The sequence below is a fragment of the Chionomys nivalis genome, chromosome 1 (genome assembly GCF_950005125.1).
Source record: "Chionomys nivalis chromosome 1, mChiNiv1.1, whole genome shotgun sequence".
Classification (NCBI taxonomy): domain Eukaryota; kingdom Metazoa; phylum Chordata; class Mammalia; order Rodentia; family Cricetidae; genus Chionomys; species Chionomys nivalis.
In genome coordinates, this window is record NC_080086.1 from 62,784,964 (window position 1) to 62,795,007 (window position 10,044).

Genomic DNA, 10,044 nt, shown 5'->3' on the forward strand with positions numbered 1-10,044 from the left:
AAAAAAAAAAAAAGCAGCAATAGACCCAGTTGGATGGGGCAAGGGCAGGCACTCCTCAGATCAGTGCGGCTGTGGACCAAGATACCTCCAAGAGGCTGAGTCTTTCCCCCATCTTTTTTTCCAGGGCAGGAGCTGTCTTTTGAGACAGGGTCTCTTTACATAGCCCTGGCTGTCCTGGAACTCACTATGTAGACCAGGCTGGCCTCAAACATAGAGATCCTCTTGCCTCTGCCCTCCCCATTCTTCGGTGCAACGCCTATAAAATCGTGTCTGGCTCTCAAAAGTCTGATTCTTGAGGTTTTGTCATTGAGGCCTATAAAAGTGCCCAAGGCCTTTGTTCATGGTACTGTCCTGACCCAGGCCACCCAGGAATGAAAGAACCAGTCACTGGCTTTCTCTGCTATGCTGACCCTCGACTTTAGGGATAGCATGGGAATGATGACACTAAAAAGCAACAAAACCAAAAACACCTTTTTATTTGAGGCTAGGGGTGAGGAGGCAGGCCTGATGTGTGTGTGTATGTGTGTGTGTGTGCAACAGTGAAAAGCATGTCCTTGTACTGCCTAAAAGTTTAGGGACTCGCTACTCGCTGTACCATTTACCCCAGACAAGAACTCTGGCCCTTACTTCCAGATGAATAGTTAAGGTAACTCTGAAAACTTTCAGAAAGAGGAGAGCTCCTGCCTCACGGCTGTGTCATGCTGTGCTCAGTGGGTCACCCCACTGCCTGCTCAGCCCTGCTGGTGGATGCTTTTTACATGAGGAATACAGACCCTTTCCTGAACTTTAAAGTAAAATTCACCTAAATCTCCTCTGAAAACTTCTAAGGGAGAAAAACATTCTATTATAGGTTTTGGTAAACTTGTTCTTTTTTTTTGGTGGCAGGATAGAACCTAGGCCCTCGATTACTAGGAAAGTATTCACTACCGAGACAGCTCAGTCTCCTTTAAAGACAATGCACAATACAGTTTTCAGGGTGAAAAGTATGGGTCACAGAGCTGAAATTTTCTTTGTCCAGGTCAAGGCCTGAAACTTTTGTGTGTGTGTGTGTGAAATAGAGAAGTATTCAAAATTTTTGCAAAATGAACATTTTCTACCAAATATGCTCTCTTCCTTCTGCAGTACTCAGTGATAAAGGGTAGGAATGGCCTTTTTCCTTCTCATGGTGGACAGTGTCTCAAATACTTGCTGGGTTTTATTGGGCATATTTGTTTACATTAATTGCTGACCTTAAACAGAGAAGACCCAGAGTGTAGAATTACCAGAAAAATTCATTAGTTTCTTCTGTGATGTCAATAAAGATAAGCTGGATGGGGGTTACAGAGCCCTATGGACCTTTCACAGTGCAGGCAGAGCACAGGACTGAACCAGCAAACAGCACACACACGCCCTGTCTCCTGAGGCTAGACAGTTTCTGGGACTGTTGCCAGTGGCACATATGCAGAGTCCGCTTGGGATACATAATGATTGTCTTTGTGCCAGAGACCCAGGAGGCTAAGGTACCCTTCTGTACCCTGTGTCCAATCCTGCAGCTTCTCATCCTCTATGAGGTGGCCTGCCAGGTGCCTCTATGTGACCCCCTGCTAGCTGGACAGTTGCAAGGGCGAGGGCAGGACCTAGGAAATCTGCTTGGACGATATTCCAGATACGCATCCTGGTCCCCACCTCTTTGCTGGACCTCAGTTTCTTCATGTAAGATGGAGGCTGGGACAAGGGCACCTTCTAAAGGCCATCTCTGATAGACACTCTTGTCCTAGGAGAACAGAGGACAGATCCTCTTCTGAGGTGTCCCAGCAGTGCCAGCTTGGTGAGGTTTGCTTTGCTTTTTAATCTTTCATAAATATAGTCCAAGACAGAGTGACTGTTCTAGATCTATCTCTATCATTTGGCATTGTGAAGACCAAGTCTCTGTTACAGAGGGATGGATTCTGCAGGAAAAGCTTAATGAAAAGGAATCAGAACGGCCTGTTGAGGAATAGCAAAGGAGGAGCATGGGGCAGAAGACAAAGCCCAAGAGGTCGGCAGGGGCCAGGATTCTGGAGCCCTGGGATCTCGGCAGAAACGTGGTGTCGCCAACTCACCTGCAGTCAGACGCTGCCGATGCCCAGTCTGTGACACTGTCCATGTCTGTCTGTGATGGCAGTGAAGAAGCGGTGGTGTGGCCCCAGCAGCTGCTGATCAGCTCCTAAGTTGGGGAGCTCAGGATTCCCGAGCCCTAATGGGGCAAGGAGCTCTCTGTATTAAAAGGAAGTTCTGTGTCCCTCACAAGAGCTACAATTACCAGGCCGGGCAGTGGTGGCGCACGCCTTTAATCCCAGCACTTGGGAGGCAGAGGCAGGCGGATCTCTGTGAGTTCGAGACTAGCTTGGTCTACAAGAGCTAGTTCCAGGACAGGCTCCAAAACCAGAGAAACCCTGTCTCGAAAAACCAAAAAAAAAAAAATAAAATAAAATAAAAAATAAAAAATTAAAAAAAAAATAAAAAATAATAATAATAAAAAAAGAGCCACAATTACCTTTATGCTAGGTTCTGAGGTGAGGTCCCACCACCTGCCCTGTTGGGTGCCCTAGACCCCATGAAGCTCTTGGTCCTGGATCCCCCGTGGAGATGGTGGCATGAAAGAGTCAGAAACACCCAAAATCTGTTCTTGGCTTTGAGTCGCATCTCATTCATTCAACAAATATTTATTGAGGGCCTACTACGTGCCGGGCTGTATAGTAGTAGTTATCGAGTCTTCCTCTAGCTAATGCAGGATCCCAGGGCCCAACAGTAAAGAGTCGCTATCTGTCACAGCCAGTCTCTCCCAGCTCCCTGACACTGCTCTCAGGACCCCTGCCAGGGCCTGCTCTGCTGTCCTGGGTTGAAGTTTTTGCCTCCTTCCCCCAGTCAAGTGAGATCAGTGGTCCAGCAAGATGAGGAGCCGAGCTGCCAGGTCTTACCTAGGCCCTTCCACAGTGGCCTCTCCTCCCATCCCAGCTCCTTAGGGACCCATCACTTCTTCAGGGACAAAAACAAGGTGTGATCAGAGCCACTGGGAGAGTTCAAGCAGGGCTAACAGCCCCCCCACCAAGACTGTAAACTTGTACCTGGTGAAGATGGACCCCTGGACCCCTTCCCCCAAAGCAACTGGATGTCCAAGGCTTTAGTGGGAAGCTGAAGGGCCTCCAGTTCTGGTGCTGAGCATGGGACATCCAGGATGAGGCCTAGGAATGGGTCTTTATTAACACACCCCTGAACAACCCTTTTTGAGTCAGAATGCAGGAAACAGCAATTCCAAACTAAGGTCACGGGGCAGGTGGCAGGGCCCAGGGTAGGTAGTAGGCACACGAGGTGGTCAGCATGGATAGCAAGAGACAAGAAGCAGGAACTTGTAGTGAGGATGAAAAACAGGAGCAGAGCTGCTCCCTAAGCTGGTCTTTCCAAGAGCCCGAGGAGGGTGGCAAACTACGGGGCGGAGCGGGGGGGCTGTGTTGGCACAGCAGGAGGATGGAGAAGGACTGACATGTAAGTCAGTGAGCAAAGCCGGGACGCCTACCTAGCCACGCTAAAGGAAAGCCCACACTATACCAGTGCAGAGGGCAGCTGCTATGTTAATAACACAAAGGATCAGAAGTCTGGTGCCAGGTGGCTTTTCCCAGTTCACTGGCATTGCTGCCACCCTCAAGAGTGCCCTTTTCTTTCTTAATAAACTGCCTCTATTTCTATCACTATCCATGTGTCCCTTGTTAGATCTCAAACACTGGACAATTGGCTGAGGTGTCCATTAACATATCAAAGCGGACACTGGCCAGCTGCCCCAGCATCGCTCAGTGCTTGTGACTCCAGCCCCTCCTCCACCCCCACCCTCGTCATTTTTTTGCTAAAGAGGCCTCTTGGTCTCTTAGCCCAGGCTGCCTCTCTTGCTCCTCCCTCTCAAGGTCAGCCTGGACTCTCCCCTCTGCCTGCTTTCTCCCTTAGCTCTACAATAAAAATCTTCTCCAGACTTTAGGTAGTGGTGTCCTCCTCTTATTTCATTCATCTGGTGCCGAAACCCAGGAGCAGCATAAATGAGCTCCCTTCCAAGGGCCTCAGCCTCTGGAACCAACTGATATGATACGACACGTTATGTCCAGATCATTTGTTTATGCTGGCTGCTGTCACCCACAAAATTTGATTCCAAATTCTACTCTCCTCTATCTGTTCTAACCATTGTCTCTCCCGCTCTCCTCTGCAAGCCCAGCTCACATGTCAAACAATACTCCTGGACATTTAAGCAGATGCCCTCCAAACTCAAATCTGGGCGCACTACAGCACCAGAAGCTGAAATGGGGCTCAAGGCACACAAAGAAGAGCAGAAGGGGATGAGAAAGGAATCTAGACCTGGCCTAGGCCGGTAGTGCGATGCTGTCCAAGATATGGAGCACAGCGAGGGGGGTGGTGAGGGGGGGGGACTCCATACCCATCCTCCAGTCTCTGAATGACCCTGCACAGCTCTGGAGCAGAGTAGGCGAGAGAGAGCAGTAACTCTGGTGCAGCTTCTCAGGCCCAGCACCCAGAATCAGAACTCTACACTTAGGCTGCAAGGGTCTCCATGGTGAAGCCCTGGCCTGCTGGCTCATGGTCCTTTCCACAGGGGCCTCTTTAGGACATGTTCTCTCAGAACATCAAAGCCTCTGCTAGGTCCCAGCATAGTCAGGACTGTCTGCAACTGGGGTCTGCCCTCATCTGGAATCCCACTGCAGCCCTCTGCTGATCTCCCGATCTGGAGGGCCCCCCAGGCTCTTGACCAGCAAGTCCCCCCATCATTGCCCAAACTGGGGAGTGGAGACAAAAGGGGTCCCAGTCGAATAACAAGGCCTCCTGCAGCTTCACAATACTCATTTGCATCTTAAAGGCACCTTCCCACCATCCTAGTGGCTGAGACTTCCCTTTTGTGCTCCCATCCAGGCCTAAAGCCACTTGATGTTCCTAAAGGGGGAGCACCCCTCCCTCACCCCATCTTGCTGGCCACTGCAGAGAAGGCCAGGGCACGCACAGCCTCCAGCTCTGAGCCAGGACTTCAGAGCAGCACGGGCCCTCCCTCCCTTTGCCAGGCTCTGCCTGTTACAACCCAAACTGAACTCAGACGTCACACCTGCAGCAGACCCTCTCCCTCCCCCCTGTCCCCCCCCCAAGTGCCCAGATCTTTGACTTGTGGCTACTGTGGTCATGCACCCCATCCTCTCCCCCTTCCCTGTTATTTGCTGCAAAATGAGAGAGCCTGACTTCAGGCTGTGAACCCCCATCCTTCAGGGACCCAGACTCTGTCTGCTGACAGCCATGCTGCTATCTGTCCATGGCATCAATAACTCTTCTAATGAACTCCTTACCCCCACAATCCATCTCATTGTCCTCTCTGAACCCCACTATTCAAGACCTTTCAGCTTGTAGGGAACAGGTGCCCCCACCACTCAGAGTTGTGGGATCTTAATCCTGGTCTTCCTTCCCTGAGTCTGTGTGGATCACTTCAGCCAGGCTGCACTTGCTTCTTGTCCATCATTTTCTGAAGCTACTTTCTCTACACGGATATGAGACTGGCACTCCAGCTGCTAGGACAGGGCCTGGGCCTTAGCAGCCCAGGAAGTTCCGCCATCATCCTCAACAGGTCTACCAAAGAAGCAGGAGAGAGGAAAGATTTAGTGACCACACAGGGAAGGAACAAAGACCCAACAAGAGCCCCAGCATCATCCTGCCTACCATCTTGTCCAGCACAGAGGTCGGACATGCTGTCAGAATCTGAAATCTCTTTCCAGAAAACAAACTCCCCTCTACATTCAGCCTTTTCCTTTCCCCAAGAGGAGATTCTTGGAAACATTCCAATGCACTGGGAAGTGTTGGGAGCCAACAGCAGGGGCATATAAGTGTCAACAGTGCTTCTCAACCTGGGGATCGCGACCCCTATGGGATCAAATGATTCTTTTTCAGGGGTCGCCCAAGGTCATCGGAAGACACAGATATTTACATTACAAAATTACAGTTATTTATTAACAACAAAAATACTTTTCTGTCTGGGGGTATTAAAGAGTTTCAGCGTTAGGAAGGGTGAGAGCCACTGCTGAAGACCACCTCCACTCTTGCCAGTGATGAGCTTTCAGATGAGCTCACCAGAATATGTCACCTGCAGCAGCCTCCTCAGCTGGAGGAAAGGCGAGCCTGTGTACTGCAGACCTCCGACAGACTCAGGTGCCCTGTTTCCAAGAGAATGGCAGGGCACACTAATTATTCCCTGAAGGAAGTTTACAGCCTGCAGACTGCCAGACTACAGAACATGAGAGTGCTCTGAGTGTAATGAGCTCGGCCCAATTAGCCTTGCCACCCTTCCAGCTGTTCGTACAGCTTTGGTGTCAAACATCCCTTCCCTGGAGTGCAAGCTGGTACTGTGCCTGCTCAGCTGCCAGGTAGAAAACCTTCCTTGCTCTGAAACCACTAAGAAGGGACTCCCACTCTGCCTCAAGGGCCTGAGTGCTCTCCTCGGGGCCCCACCATGCTCTTTCCATGGCATTAATATCCAAATAAATCCCCTACTCCAATGGCAATCAGCCTCAGTGTCTTCCTTGAGCCCAGTCCCCAAAAACTTTCCGTTACAGGAACGTCAAGGAGAAGGGTCACTCACTTCAAATGCCGTCTGACTGGGTGTGGGGAGCTCATATCAGGCAAATTATCAAGTCATGAGATTGGGATTGCTGTCAAGCCTGCTTTGATCCCTAGCACACACATGGTGGAAAGAAAGAACTACTTCTCACCAGCTGTCCTTTGACCTACACACACACACACACACACACACACACACAGAGACACACGTGGTGGCATGAAGGCCCTCCCTTCCCACCTCACTAAATACAATTCTAAAAATTTAAATAGCAAGTCTCTGTCTAGAAAAAAAAATGCATACAGACACAAAAGCAACAATAACAACAAAAACCCACAAGCCAGAGCCAAGCCCACAGCTAAGAGAGAAGTGCACCTGGTGGCAGCAAGGCCGTGAAGGAAACAATACTGGGAGGCAGCATCGTGCGCCCTGAGACTGCCCGAGCAGCCGCCTCAAGCAGGAGCCCTCAGGGGAGTGTAAGGAAGAAAAGGGCTAGAGGCTGAAGCTGGAGCCAGGGAGGAGCCTGGACCGGTGGTTGCAGGGCTCACCCTGCCGGTTGCACAGCCACTGGAGTCTATTAGCAGAGGCTGGCACCACGCCCCTCTTGCAGATGTGGGGTGAGGTTGAGGGTAGAGGCTTGGACAGATGTGGGGCAGGTTGACTGTCAGCAGCATCAGGAATACGCAGCCCAACACAGCGGCCAGCACTGCCTGGAGACCTCCACTTAGGTGAAGGGAGGTCCTTGCCTGCATCTCAGAAACACTTCAGAATGAGTCAGAGTGGAGAAAAGCTAAAGAGGCTCAATATTCAGACAGTTAAAAGTCAGGCAGGAGAGAAAGATAGGGGAATGTATGGGGCATGAAAAAAGAGGGGAGCCCCTCATCCCAGAATCTGGCTGAAGCAAGAATTCCAACACGAGTAACTGATTAAGGCTGTCTCTTTCCCCAGCTATCAGCCTGCATCTTCCAGGACTCTCACCAGACCCCGTTTACAGGGAAGACATACACATTGCACCCTCTGCAGTTCTCGTGGCTCCGGGTTTTAGTTAACCAGGTAATCCCAGCCACGGCATCAAAAAAGGATGTGAAAAATATGAGGATCTGAGTTCAAATCCCCAGCACCCCATAAAAGCCCAGGAAGACAGCATGCCTCTAGAGTGCCAATAATGGCAGCGGCAACAGGCAGAGCCTGGAACATCACTGGCCAGCCAGTCTATCACAATAGCACTAGGTCCAGAAAACAAGGTGGTCGGGCTGAGACAGCTGAGAGGTTAAGAGCGCTGAGTTAACTCAGTTAACTTCTTACAGAGAAGCCAGGTTCAGTTCCCAGCAGCCACACAGCGGCTCACAACCATTTGTAACTCCAGTTCCTAGAGTTTTCTCCTGACCTCTGCACACATGCAGGCACAACACTCATATACACAAAGTAAACTATCTTTAAAAACTAGGGGGAAGCTTGACGGGAAGACACCCACACACATGGGTGAGTGTGTCCCCACGCTTTATGCATGGAGGAAGGGAAAAGGAAGGAGGGTTTCTTAGCAATCTTTTGAGATGTAACTTGAGAGCCACCAAATGGTACACACAGCTAGGGATCCTGACTCCTTCAGGGAAGCTGTGTTTCATTCTCTGGAGCATCTTTCTAACACATCTCCAGCTCTACTTCGTAGTGGCTAGTCCTCATTCTTTCTACATCAAAACCACAAACTAGTTGAGCATGAGCAGAGGTCCCTAAAAACTGAAGGGAACTCTGAATGTGAAGGTGTGGAGCTGTCTGTGGCCTTCGCCACACCTAACGGTAATCCGCAATTCCAAGACAGGGGCGTGGGAGCGAAAGGAGGGAGAGGAAGGGAAGAGGAAGGATGGGGGGGAGAGGGGACTGGGTGGGAGCAGCTGAGAGCCAATCCCTGGCGCCCATCTGGGTCTGTCTGCACATCTGTAACTCTAGCACTGCCAAGGCAGACACAGCAGGTGCCAGGAGCTTGTGGGCCAGCCGAGCTAGCAGTGGGAGACACCAAGCCATGCACGTGTGTGTGTGTGTGCGTGCACACACACAGCCACACTCAGTCATCTTTATAACAACTTTCTAAAGTTATTCCTCAGAGAAGATCATTTACAGTATAGTTTAAAGATTTAAGCGAAGCTTAAAATGCAACTAAAGTTTAAGAGTGGGGTAAAAAAATATATGATCTGGCTCAGTTTTTAAAATCTTAAATAATTTGTCTTTTGTGCTAGACAGTGGAGGCCCATGCCTTTAATCCCAGCACTTGGGAGGCAGAGGCCAGTGGATCTCAGTGAGTTCTAGGCCAGCCTGGTCTACAAAGCCAGTCCCAGGATGGTCTGGGCTACAAAGAGAAATCCTGTCTCAAAAACCAAACAAACAAAACTCATTTTGCAAATGAAATGTGTTTTTAAGAGCTGCATTCTGAAGGTCAGCGATGAGAGAAGTGCCAAGCTGACATAACTGAAGGTGACATTGTGTCCCTAGCTAGCGATAGCTCATCTGATGTTTCGATGTCTTAGGAAAAGCATATTTCTGTGGTTGTATTGCTTGACTCTTATCAAGAAAGACAAACTAGACCAAGAGGGAGGGGCTCTCCTCACCTTCCCTTTTTTCCCAAGGCTATCCTACCACAAACTGACAGAAACCAATAGACTGGCCGGAAGGGGTGAAAGACAAATCAGTCCTTCTGCCTGAAGCTCCAAGTGAGCCTGTGGGCAGCATTCTAGAGCACAGAGCAGGAGGCATCAGGTTTCTGCTTGCGCGGAGGAGGAGTGGGTGCCATCAGCCCAAGGTGTTTGAAGTCACCAGGATGAGCTGCTCTGGAAATAGCATGTTGAGTGCAGGAGAGAGTGCCCCCACACAGTTTCGTAGCGTCTCCTCCTGATGACCATGGGGCAATTCTGGCTCTGATCTCTGCTAAACCCCTGCCTACTTCCTGATGATCCTTACCACCCTTCTCCTTTGATGGGGTGTGCTGGGGCATATTTGTACACTGTGTGAAGGTGTAATGCTGTGATTGGTGTAATAAAAAGCTGAATGGCCAATAGCTAGGCAGGAGGTATAGGCGGGACTTCAGGACAGAGAGAGGAAGAAGGAAGAGAAATGGAGGCACTAAGAGAGATAGGAGGAGCTATGGAGGAAGCAGGGTGGGTGGCAGGTAATAGATAAAGAGAAACGGGTTAATTTAAGTTATAAGAGCTTGTTAAAAACAAGCCTGAGCTACGGCCCAGCCTTCACAATTAGTAAGTCTCCATGTCATTATTTGTGAGCTGGCAGCCCAAAGAAAACTCCACTACAGGGATGGGGGAGAGAGGCAGGTGGACCCAGTAGTTTGAAAGGCATCTCTGATGGCCAAGAATCTTGGGTTTCCCTTTCTTCATGAGATCGGTGGAGTGAGTTAGGGCCTTCCTGATCTCCGGGCAAACTCTCCCTTC